The sequence below is a fragment of the Mercenaria mercenaria genome, chromosome 13, assembly GCF_021730395.1.
Source record: "Mercenaria mercenaria strain notata chromosome 13, MADL_Memer_1, whole genome shotgun sequence".
In the NCBI taxonomy this organism is placed as follows: Eukaryota; Metazoa; Mollusca; class Bivalvia; order Venerida; family Veneridae; genus Mercenaria; species Mercenaria mercenaria.
The window spans coordinates 4,661,054-4,681,967 of NC_069373.1; the positions used below are offsets into that span (position 1 = coordinate 4,661,054).

At 33.3% G+C, this 20,914-nt stretch overlaps 1 long non-coding RNA gene across 1 annotated transcript; it reads right to left on the reverse strand.

Moving 5' to 3' along the window:
• Positions 1–1,453: 1,453 nt before the first annotated feature.
• Positions 1,454–20,904, reverse strand: LOC123529665 (uncharacterized). Its single transcript, XR_008366655.1, has 4 exons — positions 20,820–20,904; positions 9,019–9,226; positions 8,644–8,761; positions 1,454–4,692 (listed from the first exon to the last, which is right to left on the reverse strand). It is a non-coding gene; the product is annotated as an uncharacterized LOC123529665 (long non-coding RNA).
• Between the last annotated feature and the right edge of the window lie 10 nt (positions 20,905–20,914).

Genomic DNA, 20,914 nt, shown 5'->3' on the forward strand with positions numbered 1-20,914 from the left:
GGCCAAAGTGTGCGTTAGTTACTGAGCGGAAACCAAGTCCAATCTCAATGTCAGTGTGACCTTGAAACTTAAACAATAGACCTATTAAGGGTTATTTTTCTATGAAGTTTTACCGTACATCGTTTTGATTTTTACCTAGTGATCTTGTTTTTTGTACCGAAGTTAAACATGTATCCAGCATTTAAGGATGTACGAGCGAATTTTTTCTAACGTTAATAATTTTTTCATACCCTGTGAGCTTGAAGAACATGAGTTTTCTAAGACAAACAAGAGCCGAAAAAAAAACATAGGTCACCGAACTTGTTTTAATTTTATAGGGTATTTTCTTCACCTACTGTTTACGCATTTCTGAAATTTTGTAAAATTGAAAAAATGTTGGTACTTATATAATATCCTATTTAATCTTACAGGGATTTCAGGTCTTACAGGTAATATGAATATATGGTGATGTCAGTATTATATAAGCATATATGTCACTAACAAATCTTTTTAATTTTTACATGTTGACATAATTACCCTACCCACTTTATTTTCAATGGAAAAACGTATTTAGATCTACAAAACATTTCTGACGTTAAGATTTCAAAATATTTGCAGCATTAATGACACACAAAAATGCTTCAAAATGAAAGAACAAAAGTTGGGGTCACCGTGCATCTAAGAGATTTATTAAGAAAAAACTGTTAAAAATTTGGGGAATTTTGGTATTTTTTGTTCTTTTTGTTTTAATTTAATTTTCTAGAGAGTATAACGTGCTATCTTGAAAACTTTATTTTATTTATAGCTTAACATTATATGTATCAGTCAGAAAAAATATCAAAACCAAACCTGATCTACTTTAATAGATATTTTAAATTACCTACCCCTACCCCATTGTAAATCTTACGTCAATTTTAGACAAATGCCAGCCAAAAATAAGGGTGAAAATTTATTTCGCAAAAAGCATAATAATTTGGTTAAATGGTACATTATTAACCATATTTTAATTATTTAGCATTAATTTTTGGCAAAACTTCTGTTTAGAAAGCAATATTCGACGAAACATTTCTTCAAAATGGCGGATACCCTTAAAAAAGCTCGTACATCCTTAAGTCAGACAAACATTATCATAAAGTCTCATGAAGATCCGATTGAAAATGATGCCTTTTTGAGTGGACACAAGATCTTTCTATTTTCTAAGGGCAGTTCCAGAATAAATTATATGGGGGTCGGAAGGCACTTTTTGAAAAACCCTACCACCCATATTTTTTTTATTTTCCTCCACTACCCATAAATAATTATGAATTTTCCACTAACTCCCACCACCTATAATTATTAAATGTACAAAAATCGAAACATGGAGAGGTCTATTGTTATAACCGATGGCGGTAGTATTTACCGTTTTCCCTTTCTATATCTCAAAAACGTTGAAGAGTCACCAAAATGCTTCTTCCGTTTCGAAACTTCGCCATTAGAATAGAAAAATGTTTATACCCCACCCACCTGATTTATTATAATCTCACTCGTAAAACATGTTCGTTTACCGGTGAAACAATCGTAATTACATGCCTGTTAGTGTATAAAGGTAAACATCCTTTCTTTTTGAAAGTTGAACTCATAAATATAATATTAAGAATTCGAATGCAAAATATTATATGAGCCTGTCACGGACGTACAGACACGATATAAATTAAAACTCTTAAGCATGCATTTTCATTAGGTTGTAGAGCATTTCGTTTACAATTAAATGAACGTTTTAACACAGTAATGTTTCTTGTGACGCGAAAATATACTGCCAATACGTAATTTTCGCGCGGTCATTACCGAAGGAGCATCCGGGAAGGCACGTGCAGTTTTCCCGCCTAAATACAAAGAAGAAACGTCTGCTTCTGGTTATCAAGAAGACCTGATTTTTACGCATATATTCATCTTTTATTATTCACGTTTCCATCTTAACGTTCACATCTGCAGGTGTGTTCAATCAAACATTAGGAAAATCTTCCGAACAATGTACGAAAATGTATATATCGATCCAGTAGTTTCTACTGAAATATCATGTTGAGTCATAAAACATCCACGTATCATGCCCCACGCCGACAAGACTTGTCATTTCTTTGGACATGATATATGGAATATTTGTCAACCGTTTTTAGAATAATGATTTCACGCAGTACATGTTTTGGTAAACTTGTTTTAAAGACACTGTCCTCCAGATCGTACGACAAAAAAAAAAAAAAAAAAAAAAAAAAAGTTAGATATCAAAAAAACTATTGTTGTATTTCTTAAGGTTTTAAAACTTAGTTACTGACAGATTATGTTATAGAAACACCTAAGAATTAGTTGTTTTTGCGATTTTTTCCATTCAAAGTACTGGTATAGTGTAGGTAAACTGCCTTTATATTTATTAAACGACCGTTACGCGCATATTCCTCAGTGGTGTATTGGTCAGGACCGCAGGAAATTTTTATTGCCGCGGCGGCCTGTGTTTGATTCCCAACTCGAGCATGTTTTTTTTTCTCTCTCGCTCTTGATTTGGCATTTTAAGACAGATTAGAAACAAAATCTCATGTTCTATTGTCCAAAATATGACCAAACTTTTAGCGAAAATCTGGGGGTCAGTGCCTTTAAATGGCTAAACGCGAAAGTAACATCTTGTGATCTTTTTGTCCACATACTGTTTAACGTATAATGGAAAAAATTAAGAATGGTAATGTTTAGGAAAAGATATGTGTCATATTACGCAAGTCACATTTATTTTACTTCCACGTTAAATAAGTCTTTTTAAAAAATGTTTTCATTTTACGATGCTGGCTTTGTCATTAATTCTTTAAACTGCAAGAATGCACTTATTTATGATAGGTCTGTCTATCATTTGCATTAATTTGGGGACAGAATATGACTGGAAACTAATAGGAGACAAGTTCCTTGCAAATCAAATCGGAACACGTGGCTTTTGTTTTTTATTATGCTCAACATAAATCATGCAAGTATATTTTAAAGAAATTGACGTTCACGATTTTTTACAGTTTAACGTTGGATTGATACGTAAGCGAATAAACTGAACAATTCGACAGAAAAATAGATAAACCGCGTGTGCAACAATTTAAATATACTCAGTACATCTAAAAACGCAATGTTTTTACCGATTTTTTCATACTTTCCGTATACATGTATATTTGAATTTTGTATAGTAGTATTGTAAATTTGTGTATAAACCGGACCATCATCCAAAACCAGTGCAGGTTTCTTGTCAAACATAACGACTGTTGACCAAGTTTATAGATGTACTCAGTATAGTTTAATTACATGTTAGGTCACATATAACAGTAAAGAAAACGTTTGCAGTAAATATGATTGTGTGCGACATTAGTGACTTCCCATAGTCGAGAATATTATGATGTTGGTTTTCTTAGCGACTTACACAATTCATTGTAAAAAGGTTTCCGAATCGGCTAGTGCTTCATAAATATATTGAAATACCTGAGTCAGATATGTCCTTAATATGGATAATGACGATATGTTATTTACGTCGGCATCGGATAATGAAATCGATACCATTGATTTATTAACATACGATTTTACGTGGAATGTGAACGCCAGTTTTTTGTGTATTTGTGCGAGCATGGAAAAATTCGACTGATCTTCATGCAAATAATTTTTACTCAATTCACGAATGTTTTCGTTTCGGGCTGCCTCGATTTCACATTCTATTTCTTTTCCCGGCGTATGCGAAACATCCTTAACTGGTGGCATAACAACGTAACGTGCCAGGCAGAATATACGAGTGTGAATGAAAGGCGGAAAAAAGGAAATATCAATCGGTCTTCAGGGATTTCACTGAATTCTACACAAGTGCGAGATATAGTACATAATCAGTGACACGATTATATTACGTCAGTAAATGTTGATAGACAAACCTTCGGCGATTATGGACGCTGACTGCAAATTCAACGGGAATGAGACAGAAAAATGAAATATTTAATGAACAGAAATAAAAAAAAAGATCATATTTCTTAGATCGGTAATGTCAAAATTGTGTTCCGTGTATCGCGGTCAGTAAAGGAAAATGTCCGTAAGTAATTAAGAGAGATGATCAAACACCCCTTCCCCCCATATTTTACTCACGGGTTGCTATTAGTTTATGAAATGATTTTCGTTTCCGTACGCCGAATCAAGGCTTTATTCTACGTTTTCCGGATAAATGACGTTACATCACCACTTCCGGTTTTTCAAATGTGCAGAACTACCTTAAGGGTAACATTATGAACAATTAAATTAACATTGTGATTACTATAGTGTTAACGTTTCAATTGTTTGCTGACGGACACAGCGAAACCACAATAGCCCACACGGAACACTTTGTGCTCTGGTGTGTTATAAACTTAACAAAATTAATAGTGAAGCAATAATGTTTATGCCACTTCTTGTGCTGATACAGCCAGTAACACGTCCTGGCATGGTCTTTTTGTACTGTTGTAGAACAGCGCTGCAAATGTTCGCTTCGCTTATTGACTAAACTATTATTGTCATAAAATACATAACTTCTTCACTTATTAAGCTAACAGGGTTTGTTGAACACATATCTATACCAAATTCGCTGAAGATTGGACGAGAAATAAATCAGTGTTTTTGCTTTAAAGAATACAGTCTGCATTTTTCATTGTTGTGCTGCACTTGACGGATTATGACGGTGCTTGACTTCTTTGCTTTTACCTGAAATGTAATGTAGAACGTATAAAAAATATGAACACAATTTACTGTCCTATCTTTGAAATGTTAGAACGTGTCATATACAACGGAAATATTTTGTGTTCCACACTAATCATACACGCTTTTCGTGTATTTTGTAAAATAAAAGGACTGGCGACGGTTAAATGGGAGACTCCATGGCAAATAGCAAGGGACGGACTAATTGGATATTTGTCCCTTTTCTGCGTAGTCATCCCCCTTTATGGTGTTCTACTGTGTGGATCATATCATCATTTTTTATATCAGAACTACTCTTTAAAACCCTTTTGATTCCATATGACAGCGTATTTTGGATAAAATAATAAAATTACTGTATATTCATACATGTGCACGCACGCACGCACGAAAGCACGCACATACATACATACACATCATATTGTAGAACCAATCTATATTTATAAAGAGCTATGCGGCACGCTAGCTGCACAGGGACTGATTACACCAAACAGGAAGTGACTACTCAGTGTAATGTGAAGTAGTCAAAGATCATGGTCAGCTTTTAACGAGAATTTGCAAGAATTCTCTCCCTTAATTATTGACTGTGTTAAAGCAATTCCCTTCAAATTGGATTGCCCCCCTTACATAAGCTAAAGTCGTGTCATTCATGACCTAAATCAATAATTCTTTATCATGGATTTTGCATTGATCTAATATTTTGCTTTAGGTAATACACGGAAATAAACTCGCATGTTACTCCATAGAAAGCAACAAAACATGTAGCCAGTTTTTGATATAAATCATGTTGTTTTATACATTCATATAGAAGTATTATTCATGTTAAGATATAAAACATTTCTGTAAAGAAACATTATGTTAGCTTATGATATTGCGAAATTCGTGTTGTCATGTAACAGAAAATGAAAACGTTTAAATAAATTTCTTTTCTTTTCTTTTGAAACTTTGAATCCGCGGCCTCCAGAAAATGACGGCTAAACATTGAAATCCGAGGATTATTTTATAAACGAGCTTTCCCACAAACACATTTATACATAATAATTTTCCTCGAGAAAAACGAAACTTGTGTGAAGATACATGTATTCCCATTTTGACTGATTGTTCTTGTCCATATAACGGTACTTTTGTTTAAATTTCATGCCTAGAAGTTTACCTTTAAAACATCATAAAATAAAGTAATAAACTAAGCAATACTGTATTTGACAGGCAATGGCAAAGAAAAACCCGTGCAATTTAACAATCTTAAAAAAACATACATGTTACTAAAACACGCACACACATGTTTTATTAACTGGTCTTGATCCAAGGTTTTCCATAGAAATCAAAGAAAGAAAGAATCTATTGAATTATGAATCAAGTTTCTGATTTTTTCTGATCAGTATTGGTGCATGTCTATCATAGAGATCCTAACTCATTTTTTAAAACAATTAGCACTGATTCATCCTGTCTACTTATTTATAGTGTCTAAGTTACTTGATTATACATAAATCAAATATGCCAATCAGATATGTGTTTGCACATACTATACAATTCAAGCATGAAATCAAATTTATCGTGTAAACTAAAGTCTTTAGCTGTAAAGGTGGCTGTTTTCCATGCTTTCCACGAACAAAACCGTGACAAAAAATGTAGGTCGTACTAAAGAGATAATCCTACCGTGCAAACTCATGGAAAGCATGCCAATTTTATTTTCAAGCTTGGATTTCGTTTCCAAAATAGACATGATATTGCGCGTCTGTTAATTTCACCCTTTCTTTGCACATCATGGAATCCATGCTGTGTCTTTTGTTTAAATAAATGTACATTTTCTCCCCCTCTCACCAGCTTCAGTGACAGTGAGCGCCTAACTTGCAAATCACACTATTTCATTAGAAAATTATTCTTTGAAGTAGTTTTTTCTCCTGTCGTCGAATGTTTCAATATTCCAAAGATATTTAGCTTTCAGTCGGAAATTATGTAATTTATGTTGATTCGTAATGTTATCATAAACTAAACAGTTTGGTTAAAAATCAAAGCTCTGTTCTATTCTGTTCTTTTTTTTTTTTTTTTTTTTTTTGACTTATTAACAATTATGAACGTTAGTATTTCAAAAGACTATATTGAATCGTACGTCAGTTGTTGGTATATGCAGTTCCGTAAATTAACACGGTTTAAGTTACATCAGAACTTTAAGAAATCCACAGTTTTTTTTATTTCTTGGTACACTTTGAAGTAAAATGGAAGCAAGAAGCCTTTACCTTATTATACTTAAAATTATATTATTGTATAATTTATAAAGTCAAGAATACCTATATATGTGATAATAAATTGTCATGCTTTGGAAAATATGATTTATTTGCCTCTAAAGTAAAAGAAATTGAAAAGTTCACTGTTTTTCACTATATGTTCAATATAAGCGACGGTGATACTTTTAAAACAAAATTGGAAGCAAGAAGATGTTCAGTTAGAATAAATATTTTCACATTAAATTGAAGAGGAGAAATTAAAGTTTACTGTCATATCTGGTAAAATATTCACAAACCAAAAGACATATTTGAAATTAATCATTAAAAATAAATTTCCTATATAATCTATTGCTCAAAGTAATGTCAAAAGGGAAACCAATATTGATTATCGGATAATTTTCAAGGGGGACAACCTACTATGATAAGCCAGTCAAATATAATAAAAGCTGGGGATGGTAGTTCCATGCTGTTGATGAAATCTGGTATGAGGCATATGAGGATGTGGCAGTTATGATTTTGGCTTATGTTTATTGCTTATTGTAACGAGAAAAGATATAGACCATTTTCATTGTAAATTTCCAGAAATAAGTTTTATTCTTTGAGAAAATGTCTACATACGCGTAATTGCTAAAGGGCTATTTTCATGGGAGCATTTTTAATGGCTGATGTTTCTCAGAACAGATTATTTTTCTAATATGTAACATAACATGTCAATATTTTTCTATTTTTGATAAGAAGACATGTCATACTAAATGACCATATATGGTTTACATATCATTGAAATGCTCTAAAGTGCTGAAAATGAAGTCTAAATAATTTAAATATTTGTATATTTAAATAAAGAAGGAAAAAGTTACATACTATTATTACTATGACATTGCTAAAACATAGATGAAGGATATTTGTTTGTTTCAGTGCAATATTGAAACGCCTTTATCGAGTTCATATCAGATGCGGCATCTATTTTCACGAGTGGAACTGTCGCGAGTGAAAATTTAACATATGGAATTTTCAAGAGTGAAAGATATAACAAACACACTTTCTTTTTATTTTACCTTTATACTAAAATGAACCCATTTTACAGCCTTACTAGTTGAATATGTATTATATATCTATATCATTCTATGTCTATTTCATCTATCCAATCGTGAACGTTAATTTGCAACACCGTTTTCACGTGACCGTACAATATATTACCATATTTGATGCACATGTGTACAAAAGAGCCTGTATTTTTTCGTATTTGGACGGTTCAACTGTCCAATGTTAAACATACAAAAAGCCCGAAACGCGAGAAAATGTTCCGAATGTAAACCGGGTGAAACGGGCGCTCTATGTGTTTGATTTGCGTCTTGAAATCAAGAAAGCAGAAGAATCATTTCAAACTTAAATAAAATAGATATAGCATAAAAAGGTTATTTAATACTGTACAATACGAGATATATTTGGATTCCTAGCGGCTCGTCCAATATGGTTTTCTCAGCAACTCTTCCAAATATATCTCCGTATTGTACGGAACAATGTTAATTAACCTAATAATATTTTTCACTGTGAAAATATCAGATGTATTTCAAGCTCATATTTTGATAATTCACTGAAAAGCATGTGTGTACAATACGCTTGTATTGCAACTGTTCTTCTTGAATGTTTTGCTTTCTTGATGTCCATATATATATTTATCACTAATACAGATTTTATCAATGAACGACTCAAAAATGTTTCAAATTATATTTACCTTTACTTGTCATCGTGCCACACCAGATTTTGATCTGCTGTTATTTCTGCAAGCCTGCTTTCAGTCTTGTTTCCTTAGACCACTGAGAAAGGGAACATCCATTCATGCCGATCCATGGCTGTAATTTTAAGGCGTTACAAATAAGCTATTTAGAAAAAAATATTGAATTGAAAATAGTTAATAAAAACAAAATGATCACTAATTTATTACTTTATTACTTAATACCTAATTTCAATAAATCATACAATCGGGTATACATATATACAATTCTTTCTGATCACTGAGCTCGATTTGATACATTTATTTAATAAAACATTCGTTTCTATCACATGACAAGAATCATATTGTGCAAAAAAATCTAATGTCAAAACTTACTGGATCCTTTGCTCATTTCTTCCTTTAAACAAGTGCAGTCTGGTAAGGGTTCACGCGATGGGAAGTGTCAGTATATGGTTGATAAGGAAATGCCCTTGTGTGTAATCATGTAATAGTTTACTTTTTCAGCCATCCTATCTATAATTCTTGCAAATTCTCAGCTTTCTGTTTCGTCCTTTTCGACGTCCTATTCGATTTCTTACTGGAGCTGAAGATGAAAGAAAAAATGTGTAAAGTATTGTAACGATTCTTTTTGAAAATGTCTAAACAACTTTAACTACCTTATTTGTTTTTTTTAAACAATACTTTCTTCCAATGATAAAATCATTGTCTGGTGTCTTGAAATCTTTTTTCCTAACGATACCTTACATGTGCGCTAGTCTTGCTACCGACACAGGGGTGTAAAATTCCACTCGTCCGCTCGCATTGGCGAGCTCAAGTCAGGATAGGACAGGTGGACCTCACAGTATACACGGGCGAGTCCTTATAAGGTGAACTATTTTATTTCATTTTCGGCAATTTTTGCATTTATTTATCAGAAAACCTTCATTAAAGACAACCTGTGCAGTTCCATTTACAAGTCCTAAGTTAAAGTCGAGAAATTCCCGATTTTCTAAGGCCAACCCATGCCCGATTTTTGGCCAAAATTGTCACCTCATGTGCAAGTTTTCGCATTTTTCGAGTGTTTTACATTAGTTAAGCAAATGTTTTCATGCGCAGAAGTTTTGACAAAGCGTGGACTTGTACGAAAACAGAACCAATTTCCAAGTACAAGAAGGGCCATAATTCAGCCAAAATAATTGACAGAGTTATGTACTCTTGCCTACAGGTAGAGACTATTATATTGAACAAGTGATAAAAGTTTCAAAGCTATACATTAAAAACAGTACACAAATATGAACTAGTACGAAAAACTTGACCAAGATTTCTAAGTCAAAAGGGGCCATAATTCAGCCAAAATCCTTGATGGAGTTGTGTACTCTTGCGTATAACTGGACATGGTGATGGACAAAATGTGGACTGGTACGAAAAATTTAACTATGGCGTGACGCCGACGCCGACACCCTAGGCCGTGGTGAGTAGGATAACTCTACTTATAGTCCAGCTAAAAATCCTTAGAAATCAGACTAAGAAATTTTGTGATACCTGCACAAGAATAAGTCTGACAAGTCATAAAACATGGAGTATAGAATTAACATGTTATTTGGGTTGATTTTGTCACAAAACCTGTCGTTTTTCAGTACCAAATAAAGTCCTCAGAACGCCCAGAATGCACCAGATGGATCCATTGTTTTCAAACTTTTCCGGGGGAACATGCCCCCGGGGCCCCGGGAACCCCCCCCCCCCAGTTGCCCCCGAATAAAAAAAAAAAAAAAAAAAAAAAGTTGGCACCCCCCCCCCCCCCCCGCATTTCCCACCAAATCCTGTAAGGCTGTATTCTATGGAAGATTATTTATGCAAAAATTCTATTATTGTATTTGATCAAACGCTTTATGATTAATGACAACTATTTTTTGCTTTTGGGTTAAAGTCTTTATTTTTGAGGGACAAACGCTTTGCTAAAGTTGCAATTTAGATCACTTATATAGGGTTTAAAAGAAAACCAATTAATCCCTTTTAAATGCCAAAATCCTTGTATCTTTTGAAATAGTTTTCATGATAAAATTTTTAAAAGGGTATTTTTTCTAACCCCAAGTGCCAAAAAAAAGAACTGGTATTTTTTAAAATTGTTTTGGGGGCTATTGGAGCCCAAATTTAAAAAGTTGCAAAAACGTTCTCTCATTTTTAAATTTTCAACTGTTTTTATACATTTATTACCCCTTACACTGTAATGTCTTTTAAGTACTTGTGTAATGCAAGAGAGCAACGATTTTTGTTTTGGGCGCTTTAGCTTTTTCATATACCGGGAAAAGGTTAAAAAACGCATCATTTTGTTCCAGATATCCGTAATTTTTAAATGTCTTCATATTTTTTTAGCGGGGTCCATTTTCGAAAAAAATGAAGAACGTAACTCCAGTTTATTTATTTAGAAAAACATTTATAGCTGACCCCTTCAAGAAACTCTCGTAAAAAGAGGTACCGGGGGTTATTAAAAAAACCCCGGCCGGCCCAAACCAGGGAAAATTACCCGTTTCCCGGGACTGTAGGGAAACCACCGGAAACAAAGGAGGGGAAGGCTAATATAATTCGAATGGTGATACCGTCATCTTTATAAAGGGCCCATTAGGTGTTTTTTATTTCATTATTACAAAAGTAGAAGAAAAGTATTTTATTGATGATCGTTGTTTGATGAAAAATTGCACTTGACATAAGCGAAGACCTAAAATAAAAAGATTTTTAAAATTTGACCCCCCAATAAAAGGGAAGTAATACGTTGGGCAGCCCGATGTGTCTTTTTGTTCCCGGAAACAGACACGAGTTGGCAGTTTTGCAGGTTTCTTTCAACAAAACTGGACGGGTAGTTAAAGTAGGGCGTTATTTCACCTAACGATGTGACAAAGGGGCAAAGGGGGTCTATCCCGGGGGAACGGGAAGTATTTAAAAAATTTTTGGTTCCCGCCCAAGATAGCTTTTTAAAGCATTTTAATTTTTTAATTTTAAAATGAAAATTTCTTGTTTTAGGGAACATATGAAAAAAAACCCTCTTATTTTAAAGGGTTTAAAAGATTTGCATTGGTAAGTACACATTTTGCGAAAATTAACTAAAAAAAATTTTGTAAGTTTTAAAATTTATTATTTTTCCCCCTTTTGGGCCTATCTCGGTTGCGCAACCAAGATAGTTTCGAAAAAAAAGGGGGAAATTTAACGAACCCATGCGCGGGTTTTCATACTTCCCATTTGTTTCGGTTTTTGAAGTTTTCCCCAAATTTGAATATAAAATTTAAAAATAAACTAAAAAATTTATACAAAATCAAAAAAACATAGTCCACTTTTTACATTTTTTTAAAATTAAAGGGAGGCAATTACAAAATTTAAAAAAAATACAAAGTAAACTTTCCAGAAGGGGTTTATAACTTATGAAATTAGGTCTTTGTTCCTGAAATACAAAAAATGAAAAACAAAATTTTCAAAAAATGTTGCTCAAATAAAATAAATTTGATTTAGCTTTAAAAAAAAACCGGGTGATTTTGATGGAATAAATCCCCCGGAGTTACAGTAATTGTAAAAAGAATGAACTGGATTTTAAAAAATATGAAAGTTCGGTCGAAAAAGGTTTCGAACCCGGGAACCCCCCCCCCCCCCCCCCACAACACAAACACACACACACCCCCGAAACATTCCCCCCAGTCTGTTTTAAAAAAAACCCAAAAAAAACTTTAAATATCTAATACGGATAAAGGGAGGGTAGTGATAGCAAAAACTTTCATTTTTTTAACAATTTACTGCAAACTTATTTTTGTTTTTAGATTTTTTAATTTTTGATTTCCCTTTCTTTATTTTTTTGAAATAAAAACATATTTTTTTAAAACACGGGAATTTAAAAAAAAAAAACCGGTCCGGTCGGACTAAAACTATGTTTTTGCTATTTGCTTATAAAACATTCCACACAATTTTAAAATTTTTTTTTTTTAAAAATAAAACATTTTAAAGCATGGATTACAAATGTTGCAATTCAGATTTTAAAATTTTTTAAATACCCCACCCCAATGAAAAATTTGCATTTTTTTCCCATTATTTAAACTTGAAATTTTTTATAATAAGCTTTTTTATCCCCCTTTTGCGCAAAATCGTTATTTTCAATTTCTGCGCTTGGGGTATTATAAAATTAATTCCCTTTTTGGTTTTGGGGGTCGATAGGCCCGCGCCATGAGAAAACCAACATCCCCCCATTTGGTCGGGATCCTTGCTGTTTGCTAACGGGTTTCCTAATCGAAATGGGGAGCGGGGTCTAGGGAAAAGGGTTTTTGGCCGCTAAAACCCAGAGGTCGGGGGTTTTCGACCCCCATTTGGGGCCCCCCCCCCGGAAAAACCCCCAATTGACTTCTCATATGAAACCAGTAGGGTTTTTTTCCAGGAAGCGGATCGAGAGTGGTTACAAAAAGCTTAAATTTTTCCCATCACTCGAGCTAAAAAAATTTGTATAAACTAAAAACTAATCGCAATAGACAATTTTGGGTTTTTCCCTCATGGCTTGGTTTCATATGTGGATTTATCGGCCGAAAAAAAGCAATATCAAACCCCGAGCGAAAATTTTTCGACTTGATATCGCTTTTTAAAAGGCGAAAAAATCCCCATATCGACCCCACATAAAAAAGCAATTTTTTTTATTATCAAATCCAGCCTACTAAAAAGTATAAAAAATTAGATACAAATTTTTCGCAGCCCTTTGGGCATCTTTTTTTGGTTAATTGTATACCCAACCCTCCATTGTTTTAACGTAAAAACGTGGGGGGACGTCACAGTGGAGGTCAAAGTGTGTTTGGCTCCCCCCTTCGGAAAAAAACGATTTTTTAAACGTTGGGAAAATGTGGGTACATCTAGAACAAAGGAAAGGGGCTAAAATATAGATTTAAAGATAAAAAATAATTTTATACACATGCGCAAAAACGCTATTTTTTTTTCGCGCAAGTGATATTACATTTTTTGTGTCTCCCCCATGAGAGATCGTACTTTTGTTTCTGATTAAAAGACTGCGCTTATTTATACATAGGGTTTAAAAAACTTTATCTTGTGTTCATTCCTGTGGAACCCGGCCTATTTTTTGTGAAAAAAAACACATACTTAGTCATTCCATTTTTTAAAACATATAGGTTTTTTAAAAATGGGCCCCGCCCATACCCCTTTAAAAAATAATTAAATTTTTGGGGTTAATGGAAAAACCCAAAAAAAAAAATTAAATTCCCTAAAACAGGAAAAATCACAACTATATAATTTAGGGTTTAGCTAAAAAGTGATTTTTTCGACGCCATTTTCGTAAGGATTTCAATACAATGCAATATGGGTGAAGATCAACTTTTTTCTATTTTTTTAAACAAGTTATGAAGGGGTGCAAATTTTTTTCTGGAAAAACCCGCCATTTTCATTTCTTTTCCGTTAAATTGAAAAAAAAAAATTTTAAGGTTAAAAATTTTCTGAGATGCTTTATGGATTTGGGCCCCCACCCTGGGCAGTTTAAAAAACCCAAATTTTAGCTGAAAAAATTTCACTCAAAATCTTTCGTTAAAAAAAATGCAAACTATCGTACAATTACTCGGGATATACAAAAGAAGAGCAACAGTTTTATTTTTCCTAATTACAATAGGTTTTGGTTCTACCCCTTTAAAAAATCACAAAACGTAAGGTCTCAGAATTTCGGGCAGCATTAAAGCGGGTCAATAAAGATCCAAGTTTCAGTTCACTTCCGGTTGGTCACGTAACCAAAAGTAAAGTAAGCAGTGTTTTGAAATCGTCTGCAGTACATTTTTGGGTATTTTTAAATTTACCAAAAAAAAAACTTAATGAAGAAATTTTTGAGATTTGGGAAAAAAAAACATCCGTTTAAGTTTTTTTTTTGCTTTTTCGAACTTATTTGTAAATTATGATTAGCGGGCTCAAAAAGATCCTTCAATTGTTATGTATCAAAAATTTCCCAGCACTAGGGAAAAATGACTGAAAAGGGGATTCTGTATACAATAATATATCAAATTAACCTAAATAAATTGCAAAGTTTTTTCAAGATTGGGCTAACCATTGAAGTTTAATTTTTAAGTATCTAAATTTTTAAAACTGAAAAATGGGAGGGCATTGGTAAAAAATCCAAACGAACCTTAAAAAGTTCAATTTTTTTGGTTTTTTTTTTCAGAAACCCGGTGGGAAACGTTCTGTATATTGGTGCAGTTAAATGGGAATTTTTTTTCCCCTTTTTAAAAAAAATTTTTTTTTCGGGGTCGATTTTTGGGTTTACCAATAATGTGAAATTCACTCGAAAGGCTGCTTCCGGGGAAAATTACCCTTTCTCGCACCGAAAGAAAGGGAATGTTGGGTCAGGTCCCAAAAACCGCTGACAGGATTTTTGACCCCGCGGGCCCCCGGGTTTAAAGAGACATCGTACAAAAAAAAAAAAGGTAAAAATTTTTATTTCCCATTCTAAAATCATATGTTTTGAACTAATTTGAATATTAAAAAAAGTAAGTCATTTATTCAGAGGAAACACTTTTTCAAAATTAAAAAAAAAAAAAAAAAAATATATATTTAAATTTATTATTTTTTAAAAAATTTTATATTTAAAATTTTTTATATATATATATAATAATTTTATTATAAAGGGAAACCGCCGAATATGAAATCGATTATGCCCCAAACTCCCAAAAAACCCAACCCAAAATACATGTATTCAATTTTTGGGCTTTTAGTAAAGTCAATTCAGTCGACTAAGTTTAAGAGATCCAAATTTCCCGCGTGAACAAACCTATCTCACTTTTTGTTTCTTTATATTTTTTTTATGGGGTTTGAGATTTTTTAAAAAATTTTTAATAAAAAATTTTAAAAGGGTGCTCAATTATTCTCTAAAAATTGTCAGTGATATTAGAAATTATTCGTATTCATTTTTTTTGACATAAAAATAATTTCCGTAAAGTCTCATTGAACAAAAAAGTATAAAAAATCCTGCCTTTTACTACCTATTTTTTTAGGCATGTTACCGGACACAAAGAATTATTTAGGCTTTGGAATGCACAGGTGAAACAAAAACTCTTTGAGGCCCGAGAGGAATTCCTTTCTTCGAAATATAACAACTTTTTGACAAAACGTGATTATAAGATAGTATATAATGAGAACGATACAAAATATCGGGAACTAATTAGAAGGCTCGTCAAAACAACGCTATGTATAACGATTTCCTGTGTACAAGTTTACAAATTATATTAAGACGTTTTTGCAACCAGAAAGAACACGCAGTTTTAACCCATTCATCAAAGAAGTTCCTCGCGGGCATCATAAAGTTCAGTGTTGTTTTTTTTTTTACTAAATTCTAAATATGTAAGTTGATATCGACACGATATCATTCGTAATTATATTAGCCTTCCGTCCGTAAGTTTCCGTACAATCAGAATCGGCTATTTCCGTGGTTTGGGCCGGGCCGGGTTTTATTAATAACCACGTTTGAACGCGCTAAATTTAGAACCGGAGATCTATCTTACTTTCATTTTCACATTTTTTTCCTTTACGATTATGACATTTTCTGTAAGTTTTTTTTTCACATGGAAGGTACTCTATATGTTGTTTGGATAGATTGTAAGCAAGTTAGTGAAGAAACAATTTTTATTTTTAAAACATACTGGCAATTTAAAAGAACTTGTTCGTTGTTGTTCCTTTATAGCAATTTAAACATAATATGGTCCCAGAATATTTAAGTAATTTATTTCCTAATGTAGTCGGTGACAATAACCCCTATAACTTAAGAAATAATGAAGATTATGAAATCTTAAGAAGACGTACCGAAATATTTTCTAGTTCATTTATTCCATCTTCTATCTCATTGTGGAATGAACTACCCATTGAAACAAGACAACTAGAAAGCCTGTCAGCTTTCAAAAAGTTGTTATTGACCACACGGTTTAAAGCGCCGGAAGTACCGGAGATATATTCCTTTGGAGATCGAAAATATTCAATTTATCACTCTCGACTAAGAAACAAATGCAGCAACTTGTGTTTTGATCTTTTTAATAATCATTTAGCTACCGAATTTAGTTGTAGTTGTGGATATTATATTGAAGATTGTGAGCACTATCTTTTTCAGTGTCCTAACTTTATAAATCAAAGAATAGTTATGTTCCAGTCAACCAAGGACTATCATCCTTTAAGTACAGATACATTACTTTTTGGAAACCCTTATTTATCAGTAAACGATAATATTACTATTTTCAGAAGTGTTCAAAAATTTATTAAAGATACAAAACGATTTGAGAATTGAAATACTACAGTGACTTTTGTGTCCAAATTTATCTAGATTTAGTTTTGCAACAAGACCAACTATAAAAATCTAGAAAGCAAAAACAGAAATATAAACATTATGTTGTACTTGATCTAACTTGACTTTCTCTTACTATTCTTTCTTCCCTCTTTCCCTCTTAACTTCAATTATATAAAATTTTGCATAGCTTTTTCAATACACATTTTGTAGCCAAATCTCATGTAAGTGAATTTTGTTAAGGGGAGGGTATGTAATAATGTTGTGAGAACTTGTTACCCAACCCTTTTGCATATAATCTTGTTAAGTTTTGTATTTGAGATGTAGATATTATGTATATTGATATGCAATAAAATATGTTTAAACCATAGCAATTGAACAAGCCTGGGGATCAGTCCTTATAATTTTAGGACATGTGGCGCCCCTAGCGTTAAAATTTATCAAAATTTGCCGGTTCCCGGCTTCGTTGAAGTCAAGGAACTTAGTGTATGGTGGATAGTGCATTGTCGCTGTGCCAAGTGTCGAAATTTCTTTTTTTCCTATTTAAAACTGTAATTAATGCAAACACATTATGGAAGAGCTACTTTACAAAATCAAAGTATGGTCATACATGCAAACAGTTGATTTATTCTGTGCATCAGACTAATAGAAGTATATGCATGCGAACATTTGATATAGAGCTATGCAGGAATTATGTTATCAAACACCAAGCATATAGTGTTTATATTCATCAAAATTGCGTTACATAACATACATTTGTCTACAATCATAAAGCATTTGACAAAATGCAATTGAATGTTTGTCATGAATCATAAAGCATTTGACCAAATGCAATAATGTTTGTCATCAACAATAAAGCACTTTACCAAATGCAATAATAGTTGTCATTAATCATAAAGCGTTTGATCAAATACAATAATAGAGTGGTGGAACCTATGCTCGCGGTATTCCTATGCTCGCGGTATCTTGATGAATACGCTCTCTGAAGAAGCACAGATCAAAATATTTTATCATGGCATATTCAACACCGACCAATGATGAAATGCCTTTACAATACACGTAGTGATAGCCGCGCGTGCGGCTTACGTGACGTATACTGCAGCCGATATATTTTCCGAAATCTGTTTCCGTCGCAAAATTCCAAGACAAATACGTCAAAATCACCTAGTCAGAGTTAGTATATTGCAAATCATGCACAACATTAAGATATGAAATATATTTTCAAGCAACTTTGATAAAAAAAATAAACTTAAATGTGTAAAATCCAAAGTTATAATGAATTTTCCCGCAACTGTCAAATTTGACACATAGCGCGAAAGTTTTGTCATGCAAAATGGCGGTATTTTACAAACACTACAAGAATTTTCTAATTTTGAAATATTTAGATATAAAAACAGAATTATTATTCTTTAAAATGAAGCTTAAAGAGTAATATTCATTTTATAAAACAAAAAAGTTTACTGCCGAAATAATGTTTACGTACGATGCAAGTATTTTCTATCGTCACGTACAATGGATGTACCTTTTTTCAAAAATAAACCTTTTCAAGAGCAGAAATGCACTTGTTAAGGCATGGCTTTTTCTTTTACTTACAGAATGGGTAGAAAACAAAAAATACATGATCAACAAGTAATAAATAAAGCCATAGCAGAAATTGACAAAGGGAAGTCTGTCTATTCCATTTCAAAAAAGTACAAAATCCCAGAAACCACTCTAAGAAATCATGCCAGAGGGAAATACCGTGGCCATAAAACATCTTTTGGACCAAAACATCTGTTGAATGCGTCAGAGGAGAAAACTCTAGTATCTTATGTTCTGTACATGGCCGATAGAGGGTTTCCTCTTACTAGAAAGGTTATCAAAAATCTTGCCAAAGAAGTAGTCCAGATATCGCAACCAGGCTATACAGGACCTTCCAAAAAATGGATGAAGTCTTTCTTAAAGAGAAATAAAACCTTACTGTCAGGAAATCACATGCTCTTGATAAAGGCCGTGCATCAATTACACAGACGCAAATTGACCAGTACTTTCAAGTTTTGAAACAGACACTTGAGAGGCTTGACATTACTAATAAACCGTCACATATTTACAATTGTGATGAGACTGGTTTCAGTGGCAACCTAACTTCTGATAAATCTGTTGTTGTTAAAAAGGGTGTCCGTCAAGCATTCAGAGCTCACATTAGTCTTAATGGCCACATCACTGTTAATTTTGCAATTAATGCAGCAGGGCAGACTGTACCACCATTTATCATATTTTCAAAAAACTTGCCCAGAGATATTTTCAAAGACGGCTTGCCAGACAATTGGGAGTATGAATGCACTGAATCAGGTTTCATCAATGGCAATTTGTTCAGTAAATGGTTTAGTAATGTTTTTCTTCCAGCTTTAGGCAACAGAAGACCATGCGTTCTGATCATGGACAATCATACTTCTCATATGTCCGCATCAGTTATCAAAGATGCAATGGAAAACAGTGTTGACTTACTGTATTTTCCTTCACATTCATCACATCTTCTCCAGCCCCTTGACGTGGGATACTTTCACGTCTTAAAAAGCAAGCTTTTTGAATTGGCCTCTGGATTGGGTTACGTAGAATCACGTGCTTTGCCGAGACATATTTTCCCGAAATTGTTGCACCATGCTATGATGAAAATTTCCCCTGCTGTTGTTGCTGCAGCCTTTAGTGCTACTGGCATATATCCTTTTCACAGCTCAGTTGTAAAGCCCCTTTCAGCACCCCTTTCAAGCCACAAGGAAGACTCTGGTACTGATACTTGTCCTCCCTCTTCTCCTTCTCCGAGTGATAACAGGGCATCGGTCTCAAAGCAGGTAAACATGTTAGTTAGGGTTGGTATGGTTCCTGAATCTCTGGCAGAGATTTTCGTTGAACCGCCTCCCATAAAACAATCAAAGAGAAAAACGTACCATGAAGCACGTGTGATCGAGTCTGTTCCGCCCTTGAAAAAGCAGTGCATTTCAGAATTCGCAGGTAAAAAAAGCTCTAGCTCTAAACCTAGTCACGTTATAGATTCCATGCTTGAATCTAGTGAAGAACACTTCACAGATGCTATATGTGAAGTGTGCTTGACATCAAGGCCATTATTCTGGGTTGGGTGTGATGAATGTGACGCCTGGCTGCACTACGAATGCCTGCCTAACAACGAAAAGATCGATGTTGATCTTAGCATTTTGACTAAGTCAAAATGGCTTTGTTTGCGATGCAGGGAAGAGTAGTTTTCTCATAGAATCTACACCAAAGAAGTGTAGGAAAAATTCATCACTGTCGTTGTATATGCATACAAATAAGAATGGATACATATGGCATTAGAATACGTTTTTTAATCTTTGATTTTATAGTGACTCCATTTCTTTAAATGAAATGTACACAAAAAGGCACATACTAATGAAATTTCATCCTCATTTCTTTTGGTTTTCACATAATAAATGTGTAATGTTATAAATATTATACTCGCATATGCTTGTTTGTTCATTTTTAGCATTTTGATTTTTTTTCTCGGCCTTAGTTTAATAAATATAACATACCACCAGCATAGGTTCCCTTCACGACGAAATTTCACCTTTTCACGTATGCCGTGTTGATAGCTCACAAGACAACTAAGTCACGTGATGACGCACATCGACAACATGTTTCGATAAAAGGAGGATAACTTTATGTTTTTGCATAGGTAAATCGAAATGGTAAGTTCTTCTTGCTTTTTTAATAAATTATATATGTACAAAATACCGCGAGCATAGGTTCCACCACTCTAGAATTTTTGCATAAATAATCTTCCATAGTATTCGCCTCTTGATAACACTAGCTACACCAAGTGTACATTATGAGCATTCTGCACATATTTTGCCCAATATATTATAAAAACATTTTATTGTCAATACATTTTAGTATTTACCTTAATCTTGATGTATATTCTCTTTTAAAGTTTAGTAAACAGCTAGCCTAGTCGACTTCCATTTCTTTCATTACTCGTTTACATGATGATGTCAT